Source organism: Moschus berezovskii, chromosome 8 (assembly GCF_049115385.1).
Source record: "Moschus berezovskii isolate FMDL1 chromosome 8, NW_MosBer_1.0, whole genome shotgun sequence".
NCBI classification, from domain to species: domain Eukaryota; kingdom Metazoa; phylum Chordata; class Mammalia; order Artiodactyla; family Moschidae; genus Moschus; species Moschus berezovskii.
Genome location: NC_142467.1, coordinates 61,246,281 through 61,271,163, shown reverse-complemented (window position 1 = coordinate 61,271,163; position 24,883 = coordinate 61,246,281). Strand labels below are relative to the sequence as shown.

Genomic DNA, 24,883 nt, shown 5'->3' with positions numbered 1-24,883 from the left:
TTTGACCACCTAACATAGAAACACAGAGGAATGGAAAAGTTGGTATGGAGCCTAGAGGAGCAATTACAACAAGCACCTTAGCCTGGCAAGCAGGGCTTTCCCATCACCTTATGACACCCTCCACCCCCAGCACATGCTTTTCCTTTCAACTGAAGAAATAAGTGTGCATCACCTCCCAACCCACCCAGAGCCCTCCTCTCAACCACTCTGCTTTATATCCATCCCTTCCACTGTATGGATGGGCTTAACCTCCCTGAGCCTGAGTTTCTGCAAAGGGATTGTTTGAGGTGTGAGAGAGGCTGCTAGCCAAATGCTTAGAACAATGTTTGGCACAGGTAAGCATTCAATGGGCTTCCCAGGTGGTGTTAGTAGTAAAGAACTCTCCTGCCAATGCAGGTTAGATTTAACACATGTGGGTTTGATCCCTGGATTAGGGACAAACATGGTTGGCTTTCTCCCCTGGAGGAGGGCACTGCAACCCACTAAAGTATTCTTGCCTGGAGAATCCCATGGACAGAGGAGCCTGGCAGGCTGCAGTCCATAGGGTTGCACAGAGTCAGACACGACTGAAGCGACTTAGCATGCACACACGCAAGCGTTCAATAAGAATGACAGCTGTTATTGCTGTTGTAATTAAGATCCAGTTCAAGTCCTTCCTACAACTAGATGGAGACATCCTTGAGCACAGAGGGCAGAATATCTTGATTCTGTGTCCAGAGAAGCCCCAGGACACAGAGAAGACCTCTTTTTGGCTCTAGAGGGCATCTGCTGACTGGTTTCTCTTAGCGTCTTATCTACGTGCTGCTGTAGGAGCCTGGCTTTGCAGCTTTCATTCCTTAAAGCTGTAATGAGTCACTTGTCTGGACTGAGTTTGAGATTTTTCTGATGGATCAAAAAGTCAAGAGAGACAAAGTGCTTCTGGAGTACCAAGATGCCATCCCCAGCTCCTCTGGGTGGCACAGGGGTAGGGGGGACTCAAAACCCCCAGCAGAAGAGCAGGGGTGGGTTCTTAAGGCCACAGAAAAGAAAGCTGATCCACAAACATAGGTTCTCCTTGGCATCCTTGGGAGGTGGTTGTGCCCTTAATCAGATCCCTCTGAGTAGTAGCTTGAGGGGAACTGGAAGGACCCCTACTTCCTAACCTCTGGATACTTCCACTTCTCCATCCTCAGGGCCAGTTTATTCTTGGTTGCTCTTCTCTCTTCCTGCACCATGCCAGATCCTTGAGCTTGGAATATGCCCAGATATTCATTCATTTGGGATTCAGGAAGTATTTATTGAGTCCCTTCTCTGTGCCAGGCACTTTACCATAGGAGGTTACATTCTGTTTGGGAATGGGGGTTGGTGACAGACAAAGAAGCAGACAGGCAAAATTCCACTTAATAAGTGTTGTTTTAGGAGTAAGCCTAGGGCAGGAAGGAGGTGACCTTTAAACTCAGTATGAAGGAAGTAGAGGAGGTATAGTTACCAGGCAAGAGGAACCTGTGTACAGCCCAGGAGGAAAGAGAGCCTTAGCTTCTTTTTTAAAAAAAGATTTTTATTTTTGATGTGGGCCATTTTTAAAAAGCTTTGTTGAATTTGTTACAAGAGCCCTAGCTTTTGGAGGAGTTGCAAGTAGGTTTCAATCATGGGAGGCTTATTAGACATGGGTGCCAGTCTCAGGGCTTCTGATTTGGTGAATTTCGGGGTAGGGATCCAGAATCTTCACATTTAACAAGCTCCACTAGTGATTCTGAAGTAGGTGGGACTACGGCTCAGCATGTGAGGGAGACATTGCGAAAGACGGGCTGGAGATTGCAGGGACCAGGCTGTGAAAGGATGGTGGGTCAGCCCGGATGAGGTTAGTCTTTATACCAAAGGAATCAGAAGGCCACTGAAGAGCTTTCATCCAGGGAACAACAAGAATCTCTGCAAAGATCACTCCTCCAGCTGCAGTGTAGAAAGAGGACAGGACTGCTGGCTGATGTGACCTTCCAGCCTTGAGTGGGTGTTGGCCTGAATTGAAAGAAAGGCAGTGGGGCCAGAGAAGTGGCTGAATTTGGGAGAAGAAGAAGGCGGGCAGGAGCATCTGCAGGACCTGGTAGTGGGCTCACTGTGAGATAAGGGAAATGAGGTGGCCAGAGGGCAAGGAAATGGGTGGTGAGGGGCCAAAACCTGGTACAGGAAGCCCAAGGAGTGTGAGGAATCCCTAAAACCCAGTTCCCATGCTGAATTTAAGATTAACCTCTCTGTCCAAAGCTTTATTCCCTTTCTTGTCCCATCCCTGTCCCCCTCAGGATTGAGGACTATCAAAGAAAAGGGAAGACTGAAACTGAGCAGGACCCTGCAGGGCCTTCCCAGGTACAAGCCCCGTTTCTTGTTTGGCCTTCCCTGAGTTCCAAAGAGCAGACTCAAGCAGTTATGACTAGAGTGATGAGTCTAAAGGGATATAGACAAAAATGTGAGTTGTTCTGCAGAAACTCAGACCCCTACCCAGTGGAGGATGATGATGACATGCTGCCCACAAGCATGTAGACTCCAGACTGATTGGAACCAGAAGGCTAATGATTGAGATTCCTGAAGCATCACCTGTTACCTCACCACCAATCATTCAGAAAAATGTCGAGGAGCTGATTATACTCCCTGTGACCTTCACCCCTTCTTGTTACCTTTTAAAACCCTTGCCTGAAAGCTACTGGGGAGTTTGGGCCTTTTGAGTACTAGCCACCTGGTTCTCCTTGCTTGGTGCCCTGCAGGAAACACTGGAATGTCTCTCACCGAAATCAAGTATCAGTAGATTGCCTTTGCTGCATTTCAAGCAAAAAGACCTGCGCTGGGTAACAAAGGGATTCAATGTGGAATCTGAAGGGTCAGAGAGGTCAGATCATACTGTCAATGTCTGATGCCTGAGGGTAGGGAAGGTACAACCCCTCAGGGACCCCAGAGTTGTAGGGGAAACCACACAGCCTGGTGCATCCCTCATTCACAGTAAGACAGAGACCACCAGAGAGGCCTGGCCCGCAGCTGGGTCCATACCCTTCTTCCATCCCTCTGGTGACCCACTCCAGCAGCTGCCATTCCTGGCACGCTTCTGTGCAGTCCCCTCATGGGGCTTGGTTGCCAAGGACCCAGGTTCTGCTAGATGGCCCGGCTCCAAGCATCCCTCAGCCCCTCCTGCTGCTTGGCTAGCACTGGGAAAGGACCAGGAATGCAGGCTGCTTGCTCCTGCTATAGCGCCCCTTGTGTGGCTGATTTGGGCCTTCCTGGTGGACATGGCCAGCCCACTAGAATGGGTCCGCTGACTGGCTGGCTCTGGCTCTCATCTCTGTCCTTTGGCCCAGAGAATGTGTGCTTTTGCATGCGTTTCCCAGGTGTGCAAAACTGGGCAGCATCCTTGAGAGATTTTCATCCTTACTCCTACATCCAGGCAGTCATGGAGTCCAGTGGTTCATTCTGTCTCCCAGTCATCTCCAGGACTCTTCACTGATTCCTGCCCTTTCTCAGGTCTGCTAGCATGACAATTAAAGGAATAGATTCCGGGATCAGCACCTTGCTATGGCTTGAGGAAACAATCTTCCCATACTCTGCTGCTGCTGCTGCTACTAAGTCGCTTCAGTTGTGTCCAACTCTGTGCGACCCCATAGACGGCAGCCCACAGGCTCCACCGTCCCTGGGATTTTCCAGGCAAGAACACTGGAGTGGGTTGCCATTTCCTTCTTCAATGCATGAAAGTGAAAAATAAAAGTGAAGTCGCTCAGTCATGTCCGACTCTTCGCCTCCCCATGGACTGCAGCCCACCAGGCTCCTCCGTCCATGGGATTTTCCAGGCAAAGAGTACTGGAGTGGGGGTGCCATTGCCTTCTCCATCCCATACTCTAGTTTCCCTTAAAATCATATGGAAATAATACTAGTTCATAAAATTGTTGGTAAGACTAAAGGAAATAAACTGTTTTCATTACAAAGCAAGGGGTTAATAAATGTCAGCTATTCAAGGCTTCTCTTTGTGTTTCTGGTATATACTCACTAGCCCAAACTCTTCAATGACTTCCAACTGCCCTCAGGATCCCATGCAAACCTTTAGCTTGGCCTGTAAGGGCCTTTCAGTCTCATTTCTGTCACTTCCCATCCTTTGGCTTTACCATAGATTCCTCTGTGCCTTGGCCTATAGACTCTTTCCAATTTTTCCTATCTGCTAAGACTCTCTTTGCCATCTGATGGTGGTGGTTTAGTTGTTAAGTCATGTCCAACTCGTGCGACCCCATGGACTGTAGCCCACCAGGCTCCTCTGTCCATGGGATTTCCCAGGCAAGAATACTGGAGTGGATTGCCATTCCCTTCTCCAGGGGATCTTCACAACCCAAGGATTAAACTTGGCTTTCTTGCATTGCAGGCGTATTCTTTACTGACTGAGCCACCAGGAAAACCCCAGATGCCATCTGAGACTCATCTCAAAAGCCTACCTGTCACATACCCTACAATGACCCCAGAGCTTCAACATGCCTGAAACTGGAAGTGTTAGTCCCCCAGTCTTGTCCAGCTCTTTGTGACTTCATGGACTGTAGCTCACCAGGTTTCTCTGTCCGTGGAATTCTCCAGGCAAGAATACTTGAGTGGGTAGCCATTCCCTTCTCCAGGGGATTGTCCACCCAAGGATCGAAATGCATTGCAGTTCAGAGTCTTTACCATCTGAGTTTATCTCCTGAACAAAGGACAGTGAAGGAGGAGAGCTGGAGAAATGACAGGAGGATAACGTGGGAGGGGCTGGAACCTCTGGAGGAGGTGGCTCAGTCCTTGGTGTACCAGGGAACAACAAGGGACCCATTTTGTGGAAGGGGGCTTCTGGGAAACTTGTTTTGGAGGTCTACCTGCATAAGAATTAAAAGGCATCAATTATCCATATCAGAGAAAGAGAGGGGACTCCCAGCCCCCACTGGCACTGCCAGGATCATGCCCCTGACTCTCCAGGTCATCAGAGATACAACTGCTAGCACCAAAGAGTAGCAAAAAAGTGACTACCACAGTTCTTGGGTGTTCTTTCTTGCTACTGCTTTTCTTTTGACCCAAAAGTTTAAATCTGCTGGGGCTTCTTACTCTGGAGTTTATTGGTCCATGGGAGGCAAGAATCCATCAGAGGGTAAATATAAAGCCAGTCAAAGGCCATTAACTCCCATCTCTACTCAAGTTTTTCCAAATATGGGCATTTCTCCCTTTACTACAGGATTAATACATGCTCATTTGCAAATAAATCAGAAACCATAGGTAAGCAACAGCAAGAAATATTTAATATAATGTTTTATCATTTTCTTCAAAACTATGAAAAGTTAAATAAAAGACATTCTAAACATTTGTTTCTGTCACTACAATCTGCTGCTGCACAATGTGTAATGGCTGTAGCCTGTTTTGTTGGAGATGGGGAACAGGGGGTGTGCAAGCATATGCCTGCATGCGCATGCCCCAGAAAGGATGGAGGGGTGGCTGGGCTGGGAGGGATAGCTTTGTGACCCAAGAAGTGTCTTAAATAATTGGAGGGACAACGATAGATGATGAAGGGTATTGAAAATACCAGTGGGTGTCCTGGAGGTAGGAGAGGGGCCTGGAAAAAAAATTCCTGGTAAGAGGAGGTCAGGGGAAGCTGAAGCACTGCAGAAGAGGACTGACAGGTTTGGAAGTGCAGTCTGCAGGGAGGTGGCGCATACTGGTTTCAGAATCCCAGCAGGACTTCAGATACCAATCTGGCCCTTTGGTTGCCATAATTTTGAACTGTTAAGGACCTTCTGCCTTCTTTTCCTTGTCTGTAACAGTATCTTCTTCCTAGAATAGTTGTGAGGGATTTGGTACCTATTAAGCACTCAATTTCCCATCACTTCATGGAAAATAGATGGAAAAACAGTGGAAATAGTGTCAGACTTCATTTTTTTGGGCTCCAAAATCACTGCGGATGCTGATTGCAGCCATGAAATTAAAAGACGCTTACTCCTTGGAAGGAAAGTTATGACCAACCTTGATAGTATATTAAAAAGCAGAGACATTACTTTGCCAACAAAGGTTCGTATAGTCAAGGCTATGGTTTTTCCAGTGGTCATGTATGGGTGTGAGAGTTGGACTGTGAAGAAAGCTGATCGCCGAAGAATTGATGCTTTTAAACTGTGGTGTTGGAGAAGACTCTTGAGAGTCCCTTGTACTGCAAGGAGATCCAACCAGTCCATTCTAAAGGAGATCAATCCTGGGTGTTCATTGGAAGGACTAATGCTAAAGCTGAAACTCCAATACTTTGGCCACCTCATGCGACGAGTTGACTCACTGGAAAAGACTCTGATGCTGGGAAAGGTTGGGGGAGGGAGGAGAAGGGGACAACAGAGAATGAGATGGCTGGATGGCATCACCGACTCTGTGGACATGAGTTTGAGTGAACTCCGGGAGTTGGTGATGGACAGGGAGGCCTGGCGTGCTGTGATTCACAGGGTCGCGGAGAGTCGGACACGACTGAGCGACTGAATTGAACTGAACTGAAGCACTCAATCAATGCTGGCTATTATTATTACTAAGTGCTAAAGATATGGTCCCTTCTGTGCTCTGTGCTCAGTAACAAGTGGCCACTGTTATGTATTACTGGTCCACCACTGGAGGGAGAGGGATCAAAGGAGGCCTGAGCATCCTGAATGTGAAAACCCCTCAGGAAGCTCCAAGGCTAGAAAGGCCTTTATGATGATTATTAAGCAATAGTCAGAGGCCCAATCCTAAACCTAGTTCCATCACCCATCCCCTTTTTCTCTGGAAGGGGCCAATAGTCCCGTTAGGGCTTTGTCAGGCAAAGTTTAAAGACCAGGTGGGGGGCTTTCCTGGTGGTCTGGTGGTTAAGACTCTGAGCTCCCATTTTAGGATCCCTGGTTGGGGAACTAAGACCCCACATGCCACACAGCATGGCAAAAATAAATAAAGATCCAGGTGTAACTAGGTGAAAGCCACATGCAGAAGCTGGGCCAGGTGAGAATGTTCTCCTCTCCCCACGCCAGCAGGTAGCATGTAATCTCCAGATACAGGTGTGGGCAAAGAAAGAGTGGGAGGTGCTGCTGTGAGCACCGCGCCCTCTCATGCCTCCTTCTCTCCCCAAGGGTGTTTGACAGACTGTGCCTGGAATCAGAGGGAAAAGAGTAAGTTACAGAGGGTCTTAAAAATAATCTTCCCTAGATAAAGAACTCAACCAAAGGAGCTGAATCAGCAGTAGGAGGGATGAGATTAGACTACGGAGGGATTTTATTTACCCACTGACAGCAATATAAGAGAGTTACTTGTATGTGTGTGTGTGTGAGAGTTGCTCAGTCCTGTCTGACTCTTTGCGACGCCATGGACTGTAGTCCCCCAGGCTCCTCTGTCCATGGGATTCTCCAGGCAAGAATACTGGAGTGGGTAGTCATTTCCTTCTCCAGAGGATCTTTCTGACCCAAGGATCAAACCCAGATCTCCTGCATTGCGGGTATATTCTTTTCCATCTGAGCTACCAGGGAAGCTGGAGCTACTTAGGGAAGCTGGAGCTACTTACAGAGAGGTTAGAAACCTTCTGTCAGAGACCTGTAAGAATAATAATAACTACCTAGTTACGTGCCTGGTGCCTGGCACATGAATTCACCAGATTCTGCAGCAATCCCATTGGATCAGTGCTATTATTATCCCCAGGTGAAGAAGCTGTGTTCAGAGTTGGGGAAGCCACTGGTGCAATATTATTAAGCAAAGTAAATGGCAGTGGGGGCAAACCTCCATCCGGTGGGTAACTCTGCCTCTTGGACACACACTTTCAAGGAGGGACTGGGTGGGCCCACTTTTAGAGTCTTCCTCAAGGCCTCTCAAGGATTCTTGTGTTTAATTTGTAGTGTCTGGTAACTCCCATAAAGCTGTGTCATCTTCTTACAGATGAACGTGGTTGCTGTTTGTCACTGGCTACCATCAGTGGGGGCTTCCAGTGAGTTACAAATAAGGCTCAAAAGCCACTTGGTAGAAGTCCCTAGTGTCCTCCCTGCAGGGCCAGGGGCTTTATTCAAAAAGGGAGCCATCTTGTGCAGGGTTCTTATCTGCAGGGTAGGAGGTAAGAAGACAGGAACTGCACAAGCATTGCCCTTCATTTTTTTTTTTTAAAGATTTATTTAATTTTATTTTTTTGGATGCATGCTGGGTCTTCATTGCTGCATGCAGGCTTTCTCTAGTTTCAGTGAGTGGAGTTACTCTTCATCGTGGGGTGCAGGCTTCTCATTGCAGTGGCTTCTCTTGTTGGGTAGCACAGGCTCTAGGCACCCAGGTTTCAGTAGTTGCATCAGGCAGTCTCAGTAATTGCAGCTCACAGGCTTAGTTTCTCCTCAGCACGTGGGATATTCCTGGACCAGGGAACGAACCAGTGTCCATTGCATTGCAAGGCAGATTCTTAACCACTGGACCATCAGGAAAGCCTCGTTCTTTTTTTTTTCAATTGAGTTATAGGTGGTTTACACTGTTTCAGTGATTCAGTTACTCTTCTTCAGATTCTTTACCATTATAGGTACAAGATGTAGTTCCCTGTGCTATAAAGTAGGTCCTTGTGGTTCATCTATTTTACACATAGTAGTGTGTACACACCTGTTAATGCCAAATTCCTAATTTATCCCTCACCGCATGGCCCGTTTGGTAACCGTAAGTTTGTTTTCTATGTCTATGAGTCTATTACTGTTTTATAAATAAGTTCACTTTAATCATTTTTTGATTCCACATGTAAGTGATTTCTATGACATTTGCTTTTCTCTGTCTGACTTACTTTACTTAGTATGATAATCTCTGGTCCAGCCATGTCACTGCAAATGGCATTATTTCATTATTTTTATGGCTGAGTAATATTCCATTGTATATACATCACATCTCCTTTATCCATTCATTCAACCTGAAGGGCATTCAGGTTGCTTCCATGTCTTGGCTATTGTAAATAGTACTGCTATGAACACTGGGGTGTGTGTATCTTTTCAAATTAGAGCTTCTGACTTTTCTGGATATGTGCCTGGAAGTAGGATTGCTGACTCATATGATAACTCTTTCTCTCTTTTTTTTTTTAGCTTTTCAAGGAATCTCCATGCTATTTTCCATAGCGGCTGTACCAATGTAATTCCTACCAACAGTGTAGGAGGGGTCATTCATTCTTGATTTTGTAACTTTCACGCTTCCCATCTGTCTACAACCCCCTTTTTATAAATGAAAACACTAGCTTGAGAGATATAGATATGCAGGTGTCCGAGGATAAAATACACGTGGCCAAAAAGCATATGCAAAGATATACCTAACCCATTTGTGATGAGGGATGTTGTTGGGTGTAGGGAAACATGTGGTCTTATTTACTAACTGTTGGTAGAGAGTGTAAATCTTATGGCCTCCTTAGCAAATAATCTGGCAATCAGTTCAGTTCAGTTCAGTTCAGTCGCTCAGTCGTGTCCGACTCTTTGCAACCCCATGAATCACAGCACGCCAGGCCTCCCTGTCCATCACCAACTCCCGGAGTTCACTCAAACTCATGTCCACAGAGTCGGTGATGCCATCCAGCCATCTCATTCTCTGTCGTCCCTTTCTCCTCCCGCCCCCAATCCCTCCCAGCATCAGAGTCTTTTCCAGTGAGTCAACTCGTCGTATGAGGTGGCCAAAGTATTGGAGTTTCAGCTTTAGCATCAGTCCTTCCAATGAACACACAGGATTGATCTCCTCTAGAATGGACTGGTTGGATCTCCTTGCAGTCCAAGGGACTTTCAAGAGTCTTCTCCAGCACCACAGTTCAAAAGCATCAATTCTTCGGCGATCAGCTTTCTTCACAGTCCAACTCTCACATCCATACATGACCACGGGAAAAACCATAGCCTTGACTAGATGGACCTTTGTTGGCAAAGTAATGTCTCTGCTTTTTAATATGCTATCTAGGTTGGTCATAACTTTCCTTCCAAGGAGTAAGCATCTTAATTTCATGACTGCAATCAGCATCTGCAGTGATTTTGGAGCCCAAAAAAATAAAGTCTGACACTGTTTTCCCATGTATTTCCCATGAAGTGATGGGACCAGATTGCCATGATCTTCGTTTTCTGAATGTTGAGCTTCAAGCCAAACTTTTCACTCTCCTCTTTCACTTTCATCAAGAAGCTTCTTAGTTCCTCTTCACTTTCTGCCATAAGGGTGGTGTCATCTGCATATCTGAGGTTATTGATATTTCTCCCGGCAATCTTGATTCCAGTTTGTGCTTCTTCCAGCCCAGCGTTCCTCATGATGTACTCTGCATATAAGTTAAATAAGCAGGGTGACAATATACAGCCTTGACGTACTCCTTTTCCTATTTGGAACCAGTCTGTTGTTCCATGTCCAGTTCTAACTGTTGCTTCCTGACCTGCATACAGGTTTCTCAAGAGGCAGGTCAGGTGGTCTGGTATTCCCATCTCTTTCAGAATGTTCCACAGTTTATTGTAATCCACACAGTCGAAGGCTTTGGCATAGTCAATGAAACAGAAATAGATGTTTTTCTGGAACTCTCTTGCTTTCTCCATGATCCAGTGGATGTTGGCAATTTAATCTCTGGTGCCTCTGCCTTTTCTAAAACCTGCTTGAACATTTGGAAGTTCACGGTTCACATATTGCTGAAGCCTGGCTTGGAGAATTTTGAGCATGACTTTACTAGCGTGTGAGATGAGTGCAATTGTGTGGTAGTTTGAGCATTCTTTGGCATTGCCTTTCTTTGGGATTGGAATGAAGACTGACCTTTTCCAGTCCTGTGGCCACTGCTGAGTTTTCCAAATTTGCTGGCATATTGAGTGCAGCACTTTCATAGTATCATCTTTCAGGATTTGAAATAGCTCAGGGGAATTCCATTACCTCCACTAGCTTTGTTTGTAGTGATGCTCTCTAAGGCCCACTTGACTTATCTGGCAATACCTACTGAAAATTTAAATTTGCATATCCTTTCATCCAGTAATAATACATCTAGGATTTATCCTACAAACGTGTCAAGAAAAATTAACCTTAATTTTCTCCTTCAATAGGGGATTAATTAAATTACCTATGATAGAATCCTTATTATGAAAGATTCTACAGTCTTTAAAAAGATAAGTATAGTTCTGAATGTAACATGTAAAATGTCCCTGATATATTGACATGTAAAAGAGCAAGTTGAAGCAAAAAATAGTATGCTTCTCTTTATGGAAAGAAAACACATAATTTAAAAATATTTTTTGAGTAATTAAAAAAAATTTTATTGGAGCTCCATTTTCACCCAGTTTCCCTGGGTTACGTGGGATGTCTTCCCTATATTTGGCATATACTAAGAAGGACTGATGCTAAAGTTGAAACTCCAATACTTTGGACACCTCATGCGATGAATTGACTCACTGGAAAAGACTCTGATGCTGGGAAAGGTTGGGGGCAGGAGGAGAAGGGGACGACCGAGAATGAGATGGCTGGATGGCATCACCGACTCTGTGGACATGAGTTTGAGTGAACTCCGGGAGTTGGTGATGGACAGGGAGGCCTGGCGTGCTGTGATTCATGGGGTCGCAGAGAGTCGGACACGACTGAGCGACTGAACTGAACTGAAGCACTTAACACAGAGAAGACAATGGCACCCCACTCCAGTACTCTTGCTTGGAAAATCCCATGGATGGAGGAGCCTGGTGGGCTGCAGTCCATGGGGTCGCTAAGAGTCGGAGACGACTGAGCGACTTAACTTGCACTTTTCACTTTCATGCATTGGAGAAGGAAATGGCAACCCACTCCAGTGTTCTTGCCTGGAGGATCCCAGGGACGGGGGAGCCTGGTTGGCTGCCGTCTATGGGGTCACACAGAGTCGGACACGACTGAAGTGACGCAGCAGCAGCAGCAAGCACTTAATAAACATGAGCTGAGGGGTTTCCCGGGTGGCTCAGCGGTAAAGAATCTGCCTGTCAATGCAGGAGACACGGGTTCCATCTCTGGTCTGAGAGGATCCCACATGCCACAGAGCAACTAATCCTCTGTACAGGCACCACAACTAGCCCGTGATCTGGAGCCTGGGAACCACAACTACTGAAACCATGTGCCTCAGTTACTGAAGTGTGTCCCCTAGAGCCCGTGCTCTGCAACAAGAGAAGCCACTGAAATGAGATGCCTGCTTACCTCAACTAGAGAGTAGCCTGCACAGCAACAAAGACACAATATAGCCAAAAATAAATACTTCAGTAAATAAAATTATTAAAAAGAAACATGAGCTGTTATCATAGAGCCACAGTCCTTTTCAGAGTCTCATCCTCAGCGCACTCTTCTTCCTTTTACATTCAAATATGCAGCCTGTGGCCCCGGTTAGGGACTCAGTCTGCCAGGGCCAGCCACTGCACAGAGAGACCTCCCAGCAGAAGCCCTAGATATGGCAGAGCAGAGATAAGCCATCTACTCTGTACCCTGTCTATATTTCTGACCTGGGAAATCCATGATCATGCTAAATTATTACTTCACAGAATTTTGGGGTAATTTGTTACATGGTTACAGTAACTTTAAACACTCCTTCATTAGGATGTGAGTTCTATGAGGGCTGGGGCTTTATCTCCTTCACATCCTGGTGCCCAGTGTTGATAGCGTAGGAGCTAGCACAAAACAGCTGCTCCAAACTTGTTGAAAGAGAGAATATATCTTTCTCATTATTCTCTATAAAATAACACATACAATTTGTCCTAAGGAGTTAAGGGCTGAAGTGTCCCTTTGCAAGGGTAGTTTATATTTTAGAAGGGAAATTTTGATTCCCTGGAGTAAACCTCAAGGTGGAGATTCTGGGGCTGGGGGAGGGTGTGGCTTACCAAGGAGACCCCCCCCACACACACACATGTGCATTACTTCCAGTCTAGCTTTGGTGTTGGTGGCTGGACATGCTGATCTTACTCAGGCCACCCTGAGAGTGTGACAGGCCATCCATTCCCAGGGGCTGGGCAGTATTTGGAGTAACCCCTTATTCTCAAAGGGTAGTTTGGTTGCAGGGTCTGGTCTACAAGATGACAAAGGGGTCTTGGGGAGAAACAGGCAGAGCTGGCAGGAGACAGATGCTTGTCCTGGGAATTCTGGAACTGGATGCTGGTATAGGGGAGAGAACGGCCACAATAGCTCCCCCAACTCACGAGCCCTTGTGCCTGCTTTTCCTATGCCTGGAAAGGCAGCCCTTCTTCACCAAGGCCTGGTACCACCTACGTGTAACTCAGTTTTCAATTTAGAGGTTGTCCCCTCCAAAACTCCTTCCCTGAACCCCACAGTCTAAATGAGGACACCTCCTTTGTGCTACACAACTGTCTGTGCTTATCTTTACCAAAGCCTTGGCTTCCTGATCTGGAAATCTTAAAAGTAGTATCTGCCTCATAGGGTGGTTTGGAAGATTAAATGAGAATAAAGTTCAGAGTCAGGGGTCAGTAAAAATGATGACTGTTGTTGTTTTTACTGTTGCTATAGCATTTACCCCAGGGCTTTCTTGATAGCTCAGTTGGTAAAGAATCTGCCTGCAATGCAGGAGACTCTGGTTCAATTCCTGGGTCGGGAAGATCCGCTGGAGAAGAGATAGGCTACCCACTCCAGTATTCTTGGGCTTTTCTTGCGGTTCAGCTGGTAAAGAATCTGACTGTAGTCCGGGAGACCTGGGTTCAATCCCTGGGTTGGGAAGATCCCCTGGAGAAGGGAAAGGCTATCCACTCCAGTGTTCTGGCCTGGAGAATTCTATGGACTATATAGTCCATGGAGTTGCAGAGTTGGATACGACTGAGTGACTTTCACTTTCATAGGGTTTATCCCACAGGATTAAAATCACCAATATTTTTGTCTTCGGATTATTAATATGGCCTCAAATCAAAACCAAAATGAGGTGCCATTTCATACCTACTAGGATGGCTATTTTTTTTTTTTTAAAAGACAAGCATTGGTCAGAATGTGGAGAAGTCAGAATCCTCTTACACTTCTGGTGAGAATGTAAAATGGTGCAGGTCTTTTGGAAAACAGTTTGTCAGTTATCCAAAATGTTCAACAGAATTTTCATATGACACATCAATTCTACTCCTAGGTATCTACCCAGAGAAATGACAACACAGGCCCACACAAAGACTTGCATGTGAATATTCATAGCAGCCTTATTTACAATAGCCAAAAAGTGGAAACAGCATTTCGGTTGTCAATTAACTGATGAATGCAAAAACAAAATATGGCATATCCACATAATAGGATACTATTCAGCAATAAAAAGGAACAAAATATTGACACACAGTACAATATGGATGAACTTTAAAAGCATGCTAAGTGGAATATATATTGTACATAATTTCACTTTCATGAAATGTCCAAAAAAGGTAAATCTATAGAGATAAGAAGTAGATTACTGTTCATATAGGGCTGGGAGTAGGACTAAGGCTTGATAGTAAATGGACACTAAGTTTCTTTATGGGGTGACAAAAATATTCTAAAGTTAATTTGTGGAGATGGTTGCCTAACTATAACTTATAGAGTGATGGTTGCATAACTTATAGAATTATGGTTGTATAACTATAACTAATGTACTAAAAATCATTGACTTGTACTCTTGAAATGAGCAAATTTGATGGTATAAAAGTTATATGGCAATAAAGCTTTTTTTATAAAAACGGAAAGGATTACTAGTGACCAATATTTTATTGTAAGTGTGGGAAAGTAAGAATTTTCCTTGAAAACAATCTCTCCATGTATATAAAAACCTAAAACATTCACATCATTTGACCTAGCACTTTTACTTCTAGAAATTTATTCTAAGGAAATGGCTGGTTGGGCAGTTCGGTTTAGTTCAGTTCAGTCACTCATCCGTGTCTGACTCTTTGCAACCCCATGGACTGTAGCACACCAGGCCTCCCTGCCCATCACCAACTCTTGCAGCTTACTCAAACTCACGTCCACTGAGTCGGTGATGCCATCCAACCATCTCATCCTCTGTCATCCCGTTCTCCTCCTGCCTTCAATCTTTCCCAGCATCAAGGTCTTTTCAAATGAGTCAGTTCTTCGCATCAGATGGTCAAAGTATTGGAGTTTCAGCTTCAGCATCAGTCCTTCCAATGAATAGTCAGGACTGATTTCCTTTAGGATGAGCAGAGACAAAGATACTTCCTGCAGCACTGTTTAGAATATTAAATATTTTGAAAGCAATCCAAATATCCTCTAATAGGGAAATATTTATATAAGTATGGAAGTATATGTAGCTCTTAAAAAGCATGAAATACAGAAACCTTTTTTCATGAAGATGACAGCGAAGGAGAAGAAGGAAGCCCCTGCCCCTGCTAAAGCCGAAGCCAAAGAAAAGGCTTTGAAGGCTGAGAAAGCAGTGTTCAAAGGCATCCACATCCACCAAAAAAGAAGATCCGGATGTCACCCACCTTCCTGGCATCAGCCAAACACTGTGGCTCAGGAGGCAGCCCAAATATCCTCGGAAGAGTGCCCCTAGGAGAAACAAACTTGACCACTATGCCATCATCAGATTCCCCCTCACCACCGAGTCAGCCATGAGGAAAATAGAAGACTACAACACACTGGTATTCGTTGTGGATGTTAAGGCTGACAAGCACCAAATTACACAGGCTGTGAAGAAGTTCTCTGACATTGATGTGGCTAAGGTCAACTCCTGATCAGGCCTGATGGAGAGAAGAAGGCATATGTTCAACTGGCTCCTGACTATGATGCTTTGAATGTTGCCAACAAAATCAGGATCATCTAAACTGAGTCCATCTGGCTAATTCCAAATATAAAAGTTTTCACTATTAAAAAAAAAGAAAGCATGAAGTACATCCCCATATATTGACATGGAAACATGTTCATTAATATGTATTTTTATGGAAATTTTTCAACATACACAAAGGTGGACAGACTAGATTACAATAAGTTCTCATACCTCCATTCAGTTCAGTTCAGTCGCTCAGTTATGTCTTTTGGGATTGACTGGTTTGATCTCATTGACATCCAAGGGACTCTCAAGAGTCTTCTCCAACACCACAGTTCAAAAGCATCAATTCTTCAGCGCTCAGCTTTCTTTATGGTCCAATTCTCATCTCAGCTCAGTTGGTAAAGAATCTGCCTGCAATGCAGGAGACCCTGGTTCGATTCCTGGGACAGGAAGATCTGCTGGAGAAGGGATAGGCTACCTATTCCAGTATTCTTGGACTTCCCTCGTGGCTCAGCTGGTAAAGAATCTACCTGCAATATGGGAGACCTGGGTTCAATCCCTGGGTTGGGAAGATCCCCTGGAGAAGGGAAGACTACCCACTCCAGTATTCTGGCCTGGAGAATTCCATAGACTGTATAGTCCATGGGATTGCAAAGAGTCAGACACGACTGAACAACTTTCGCTTTCACTTTCTCACATCCATACGTGATTATTGAAAAAACCATAGCTTTGACTAGATGGACCTTTATCCGCAAAGTAATGTCTCTGCTTTTTAATATGCTATCTAGGTTGGTCATAACTTTCCTTCCAAGGAGCAAGCATCTTTTACTTTCATGGCTGCAGTCACCATCTGCAGTGATTTTGGAGCCCAAGCAAATGAAGTCTGTCACTGTTTCCATTGTTTCCCCACCTATTTGCCATGAAGTGATGGGACTGGATGCCATGATCTTCGTTTTTTGAATGTTGAGTATTAAGCCAGCTTTTTCACTCTCCTCTTTCACTTTCATCAAGAGGTTCTTCAGTTCCTTTTCGCTTTCTGACACAAGGGTGGTGTCATCTGCGTATCTGAGGTTATTGATATTTCTCCCAGCAACCTTGATTCCAGTTTGTGTTTCATCCAGCCTGGCATAGCTCCATTACCCAACTTCAATAATTATTATGTCATGGGAAATCATGTTTCATTTGTACCTTCATTTATTTCCTGACTCATTTTAAAACAAATCCCAGACATTATTTCATCTATAAAAAATATTTCAGTATGTATCTCTGAAAGTAAAAGGCCCTATTAAAAACCATAACTATCATCCCATTGTGCGATAACCATACTGTCATCCCACTTTTAAAAATAGTAATAAATTTTTTAATATCCTCAAGTATCTAATTAGTGTTCAGATTTCCAATTGTATCATAAATTTCATTTTTAATAATTTGAATCAGAATATAAATAGGATTCACATGTTGTGATTGATTCATATGCTTCTTAAATACTTTTTAGTAGTCTTATTGATATATAATCACATAACATACAATTAATCTATTTAAAGAGTAAAATTTAACACATTTTAGTATATTAGAGTTATACAAGCAACACAGTCAATTTTAGAACACTTTCATCCCCCAAAGTAACCCTCACTCCTTAGCCATTACCTCCCAAATTCCTGATCACCCCATATATGGTTTCTGTCTCTATGAATTTGCCTATTCTGGACATTTCACATAAGCAGAATCATACAATCTGTGGTCTTTCATGACTGGTGTATTTTGTTGAGCATATTTTCAAGTTTCATCCATGTTGTAGCATGTTTTTATTGCTTAATAATATTCTACTGCATGGGCATACCACTTTATCTGTTCATCAGCTGATAAATATTTAGGTTTTTCCTTTTCTTTTACTACTATGAATAATGTTGCTATGAACATTTGCACAAGTTTTTGGTGGGGATTCTTAAATATTTTTCAATTTATAAGTTTCCTCTGTGTGTGTGTGTGTGTGTGTCCTTACTTGCAACTTCTTGCTAAAGAAACTATGTTGTTATTGTTCTCACAACCTGAATTTTGTGGTTGCATTTCTGAGGTAGTTTTGGCCTGCTTTTCTGTCCTTTGTATTTCCTGTTACTACATAGTTGGATGTAGAGATTTGAAGGCAACACTGCTTCATAGTTGGTATGGTGTACTTCTACAGAAGGCAAATAGCGTCTGATTGTCTCTTACTAAAAAATTAGCAGCCATTTATGCTCCATGCCTAGATCAGTTAATTCATTAGAGGTCACAAAATGCTGATACTTTCTCATTACTACTTAAAATATTAGCTAGACTACTTTTATAAAGAAAAATTTCCCTTCATGTACTATTTTGTTAATAGATGGCATGATACAGTCTTAACAAATAAAAGTACATTATACAACATCCATGTTCATAGTAGTATTTTTCACAATAGCCAAAGGTAGAATCAACCAACCCAAATGTCCATCGACAGATGAATGGATTTACATACAATGGAATTTTATTCAGCCCCTAAAAAGGAAAGAAATTCTGACATGCTGTATCATGGTTGACTATTGAGGACATTATGTGAAGTGAAATAAGCCAATCACAAAAGGATAAATACTGTATGTTCTACTTATTTGTGTTATCTAGAGTAGTTGAATTCATAGAGATAGAAAGTAGAATGGTGGTTCAAAGGGGATGGGAGAAGGAGAAATGGGAGTTATTCTTTAATGGGTACAGAGTTTTAGTTTTGCAAGATGAAAAAGATTTCTATGGATGGGTGGTAGTAGTGGTTGTATGTAAGTACATTAAGTATAATGTAAATATACTTAGTGCCACTGAACTGTACACTTAAAAATTATTACAATGGCAATTTTTGTCACGTTCACGTATTTTACTACAATTGTTTAAACAGTTTTAAGTACATTAAAGAATGGAATACTACACAGCAATAAAAAACAATGAATGTTGAGACACGTAAATGGATCTCAGGGGCATTTTGCTGAGTGAAAAAAGCCAGTCTCAAAAGGTATCTCACAACTCATACATACAGTATGAGTTCATGACAAAATTACAGAAATGGAAAGTAAATTAGTAATTGTCAAGGGTTAGAAATGCTGAGGTTGACGGTTGGTGGACATGGCTGTAACAGGTCCTGTGAAGGAGTTTTGTAGTTTTGGAATAGTTCTGCATCTTGATCCTGGTGGTAGTCACAGTAATCTGCACATGTGATAAAATGACATTAAACTGTATATACACACTGTGCCAACATGAGTTTCCTGGTTTTGATATTGTACTATCATTATGTGAGATGTAACTATTGGGGGAAACTGAATGAAGGGCACTGGAACTTTCTATACTATTTTGCTATTCCCTGTGAATCTGTAAGAATTTAAAAAATTCATTTGAAATTACATTTATAGAACCACAAAGGTAGTATGAGTCTGTGTCTATAATTTTTTTGAAATTTTAAAAAGGAGCTATTATTTATTATTATCATCAGTTTACATTTGAGAAAACTGATGTCCGGGATGAATTGTCAAAGTTAGCCTGTATCTAACAGGCTAACTTTTCAGTGGTTAACCTGTTAACCACTACATCATACCACATGTATATTTATACATACAATATTTACATTAAAAGATTTGGACAGACACAGTATTTCTACGAAGGTAGAATTAGGGAAGGTGGCTTTAATTTTCAGCTCTATAGGTTTCTGTATTGTTTGACAAATAAAATTTTAAAAATCAGACAAAAATATTAAAAGGTAAAGCAGTAAAGCTACTGAGGCAGCTCCTCTTCCATGCCTCACGATGGATCTGGTTTACCCTACTATAGTCAAAATATTATTCTGAAAGCTAAAGCTTGTCAGGTGAGCCCCCAGCCTCTGTTAGAACGTCCCCTTTCCTCGCCCTGTTCTGTGTTCATCTCTTTGATCGTTCTGCTTTCTTTGAGCCCAATCATCCCTCTAAATCTGTGTGGATCCTGGATTGTAGGTGGCGCTGGATGCAGAGGAAAGACCAACCGTTCGGGTTGGTACCCCGCCCTACTTGGCGGGAGGGCTGAAGCTGCCCGCAGCAGAGACACGGGGACCAGGACAGAGCCGCAAGCTGTGAGGAGGCGACCGGCTGTAGATGCAGCTCTCTCACTCGCGGCTGAAGATTCTCGAAAGCAGTCCCGCCTCTCAGGTCTCCGGTTCCTGTTTCCCATTGGCTAAATTTTATGGGACCAAGAACTCTCCAAAAGAATGTTTCTAGGGCATCGTCAAAAATAAGACATTCAGGCAGAGCTTTGCCGCCAAATCCCAGTTCTTTACTGAGAGCCGTGTCAATGTTAAAAGTTCATGAGATGGTACCTAGCATTAAAGTTCGTCTGCTTTCTCCTTGAAACAAAAGTGACTTCAACCAAAAGTTCAGTTTGTTTAATGCAAATTAAAGGGGAAATCAGTAATAGTGTCATGTGGACTGGACACAGTTTGCCTGAAGCCTTTGGACTGTTCTGACTTCATTTTCTTTATCCACTGAGAGGGAGGGAAGGCAGCAAAAATGTCCTTGAAATCAATGGAGTGATTTAGAGGACCCTATAGAAGACAAGGAATTTTATTTTTCTATTTGGTTTTAAAACAAAAGAAAATCATCTTGTTATCTTTGCCCATCCCTGAGTCTTGCAGGACCTTAGTTCCCCGGACCAGTGGTGGAACCTGTGGCCTTTGCAGTGAAAGCTCCAAGTCCTAACCACTGGACTGCCAGGGAATTTCCACGTTCATTATTTTAAAACATAAATAATATAGAGACGTATGTAAAGCAAAAAGGGCAAGTGCCTTCCCTCACTTTCTTCAAGTAATTCCCCAGGAATAATTAAGTTAAAATTTTGGTCTTCATCTGTTCTGATATTTTCCAATGCACATTCTACCACATACATAGATGTAACCAGAAATTCATAAAGATGAAAAAAAACTTCTATTCAGATATTCGTCAGGAACGTGCCTGGTGGTCCAGTGGCTAAGACTCCAGGCTTCCAGTGCAGGGCATCCAGGTTTGATCCCTGGCCAGGGAACTAGATCCCACATGCTGCAACCAAGAAAGGCCCTGCATGTCACAACTAAAGACCCCAGAACTTAGACCTGGTGCAGTCAAATAAATAAATATTTAAGAGAAAAAAAAGATATTCATGAGAATTGTGAAAATCTCAAATGTAAGCCGTTCCATGAGTTTTTATTGGACATTTTTAACCCACAAAAATGGAATTATATCAACTACATTTTGCTGCAGTTTTTGTTTTTTACTTCAACAATAGTATGATAACTCTTCCACAGTGGGACATATGGATTTAATCATTCTTTTCATGGTAGCATAGTATCCTGTAGTATGAATTTAGTACTCTAATTAACCTTTCTTAATTGGTGAATAGTTAGACTGTATCCAATTTTTGCCATTTAATGTTATAGATTCTAAAACTTATTTTCTTTGTATAAGAATAATACATGCTCAGTATAAAACTTTCAACATTTCAGAAATGTTTGACTTAGAAAGCATAAGTCCCTCATAATTGTATCTCAGAAACCACCAAACACAGATGTTATTCTCTTCCTATAGCACATCCATTATCTATATTGTGTGATCTCTACACACTATTGGAAAAACAAATAAGTAACAAATACTATATAACTGTTAGGACTTCCCAGATGGCACTAGTGGTAAAGATTTTGCCTGCCAATGCAGGAGACACAAGAGACGAGATTCGATCCCTGCGTAAGGAAGATCCCCCGGAGTAGGAAATTTTTCTTCTACAGGTAGTACAGGAAAAATTAGATACTATGAGTAAATTTATTCTAATGAATTGGACAACTTAAATGAAATGAACAAATTCCTTGAAAAACAATGGACACAAGAAGAAAAAAAAATCTAAATAGCCCCATACATATTAAAGAAATTAACTTATTATCAAACTCCTCCTGCAAAGAAAACTCCAGAACTAGATGGCTTCACTGGTGAAGTATATCAAATATTTATTTAAGGAAGAAAAAAATAATAATCCTACACAAACTCTTTCAAAACACAGAGGAAGGAACACTTTCCAACTTATTTTATGAGGCCAGGATAACCTTGATATGAAAAGTTGACAAAGATATTACAAGAAAAGAAAATTATAAATTCTTATCCCTCGTGAACTTAGATGTAAAAATCTGATTAGTCTTTGACACAGCAATTTCATTTATAGGAATTTATACCCAAAAGCCCTCAGAGTTGTACAAAGATTAACTACAGAATATCCACTATAGCCATATTTTTGTTACTGTTCAGTCACTAAGTCGTGTCTGACTCTTTTCCACCCCATGAACTGCAGCATACCAGGCTTCCCTGTCCTTCACCATCTCCCAGAGTTTGCTCAAACTCATGTCCATTGATTCAGTGATGCCATCCCATGTCTCATCCTCTGTCATCCCCTTCTCCTCTTGCCCTTGATCTTTCCCAGCATCAGAGTCAATTCTTTGGTGCTCAGCCTTCTTCCTGGTCCAACTATGACATTTGTACATGACTCCTGGAAAAACCAGAGCTTACTAAACAGACCTTTGCCTCCAAAGTGGCCTCTGCTTTTTTTAAAAATATATTTTTATATTTCAGTTCAGTTCAGTTGCTCAATTGTGTCCGACTCTTTGCGACCCCATAGACTGCAGCATGCCAGGCCTCCCTGTCCCTCACCAACTCCCAGAGTTTACTCAAACTCATGTCCATTGAGTTGGTAATATCATCCAACCATCTCATCCTCTGTTGTCCCCTTCTCCTCCTGCCTTCAATCTTTCCCAGCATCAGGGTCTTTTCTAATGAGTCAGTTCTTTGGATCAGGTGACCAAAGTATTGGAGTTTCAGCTTCATCATCAGTCCTTCCAGTGAATATTTGGGACTCATTTCCTTTAGGATGGATTGGTTGGATCTCCTTACTGTCCAACAGACTCTCAAGAGTCTTCTCCAACACCACAGTCCAAAGGCATCAATCCTTCAGTGCTCAGCTTTCTTTATGGTCCAACTGTCACATCCATACATGACTATGGGAAAAACCATAGCCTTGACTAGACAGACCTTGATGATGCTGTGAAAGTGCTGTACTCAATATGCCCCCAAAATAAAAGCCCCCCAAAATAAAAGTCTCTCACTGTTTCCCCATCTATTTGTCATGAAATGATGAGACCAGATGCCATGATCTTAGTTTTCTGAATGTTCAGTTTTAAGCCAACTTTTTCGCTCTCCTCTTTCACTTTCATCAAGAGGCTCTTTAGTTCTTTGCTTTCTGCCATAATGGTGGTGTCATCTGCATCTGAGGTTATTGATGTCATCTGATAACAATAACAAAGGGTGGTGTCATCTGAGGTTATTGATATTTCTCCCAGCAATCTTGATTCCAGTTTGGGCTTCATCCAGCCCAGCGTTTCTCATGATGTACTCTGCATATAAATTAAACAGGGTGACAATATCCAGCCTTGACATACTCCTTTCCCGATTTGTAACCAGTCTGTTGTTCCATGTCTTGCTTCCTGACCTGCATACAGATTTCTTAGGAGGCAGGTCAGGTGGTCTGGTTCTCCCATTTCTTTAGGAATTTTCCACAGTTTGTTATGATCCACACAGTCAAAGGCTTTGGCATAGTTAATAAAGAAGATGTTTTTCTGGAAATCTGTTGCTTTTTTGATGATCCAGCGGATGCTGGCAATTTGATCTCTGGTTCCTCTGCCTTTTCTAAAACCAGTGAACATCTGGAAGTTCATGGTTCACAGACTGTTGAAGCCTCACTTGGAGAATTTTGAGCATTACTGTACTAGCGTGTGAGATGAGTGCAATTGTGCAGTAGTTTGAGCGTTCTTTGGCATTGCCTTTCTTTGGGATAGGAATGAAAACCGACCCTTTCCAGTCCTGTGGCCACTGCTGAGTTTTCCAAATTTGCTGGCATATTGAGTGTAGCACTTTCACAGCGTCATCTTTTAGAATTTGAAATAGCTCAGCTGGAATTCCATCACCTCCACTAGCTTTGTTTGTAGTGATGCTTCCTAAGGTCCACTTGACTTCACATTCCAGGATGTCTGGCTCTAGGTGAGTGATCACACCATCGTGGTTATCTGGGTCATGAAGATCTTTCTTGTATAGTTCTTCTGTGTATTCTTGCCATCTCTTCTTAATATCTTCTGCTTGTGTTATTATTTATGACTGTGCTGGGTCTTCATTGATGCGTGAGGAGTTTCTCCAGTTGCTGAGAGCAGGGACTACTCTCTAGTTATAGTACATAGACTCTAGGGCATGCAGGTCATGTGGGCCCAGCTGCCTTGAGGCATATGGGACCTTCCTGGACCAGGGATTGAGTCCCCTGTACTGGCAGGCAGATTCTTAACCACTGGACCACCAGGGAAGCCCTGATGTCTCTGCTTTTTAATAAGCTGTCTAGGTTTGTCATACCTTTTCTTCCAAGGAGCAAGCATTTTTTAATTTCATGGCTGCAGTCACTGTCCACAGTGATTTTGGAGCCCAGGAAAATAAAGTCTGTCACTGTTTCCATTTTTTCCCCATCTATTTGCCATGAAGTGATGGGACCAGATGCCATGATCTTAGGTTTTTGAGTGTTGAGTTTTAAGCTAGCTTTTTCATTGTTTTCTTTCATCTTCATTAAGATGCTCTTTAGTTCCTCTTTGGTTTCTGCCATTAGGGTGGTATCATCTGCATATCTGAAGCTGTTGATAATTCTCCCAGTAATCTCGATTTCATCTTGTGATTCATCCACCCTGGCATTTTGCATGATGTACTCTGTATATAAGTTAAATAAGCAGGGTGACAACACACAGCCTTGATGTACTCCTTTCCCGGTTTTGAATCAGTCTGTTGTTCCACTGTTAATATTTATTTATCTGATTGCATCTGTTCTTAGTTGCAGCATATGAACTCTTAGCTGTAGCATGGGGGAATCTAGTGCCTTGACCAGAAATTGAACCAGAGCCCCCTACTTTGGGAGCATGGAGTCATAGCCACTGGACCACCAGGGAAGTTCCATATAGTAATATTTTTAATAGTAAAAATATTAAAACAGCTGAAATGTCCCCCAAAATGTGATAATTAAATATGGTATGCTTATGATTCAATATACAACCATTAAAATATAATAAAAATATGTCTGATGCGGGAAGATTTGCCATATATTGTTTATTTTAAAAGTAAGTTACCTGACAACGTAGAGGAGTGGGATAGGGTAGGAGGTGGGAGGGAGGTC

The 24,883-nt window shown here is 42.8% G+C and overlaps 1 pseudogene; it reads left to right on the top strand.

Moving 5' to 3' along the window:
• Positions 1-15,223: 15,223 nt before the first annotated feature.
• LOC129559507 (large ribosomal subunit protein uL23 pseudogene) lies at positions 15,224-15,700 on the top strand (annotated as a pseudogene).
• Positions 15,701-24,883: the final 9,183 nt, after the last annotated feature.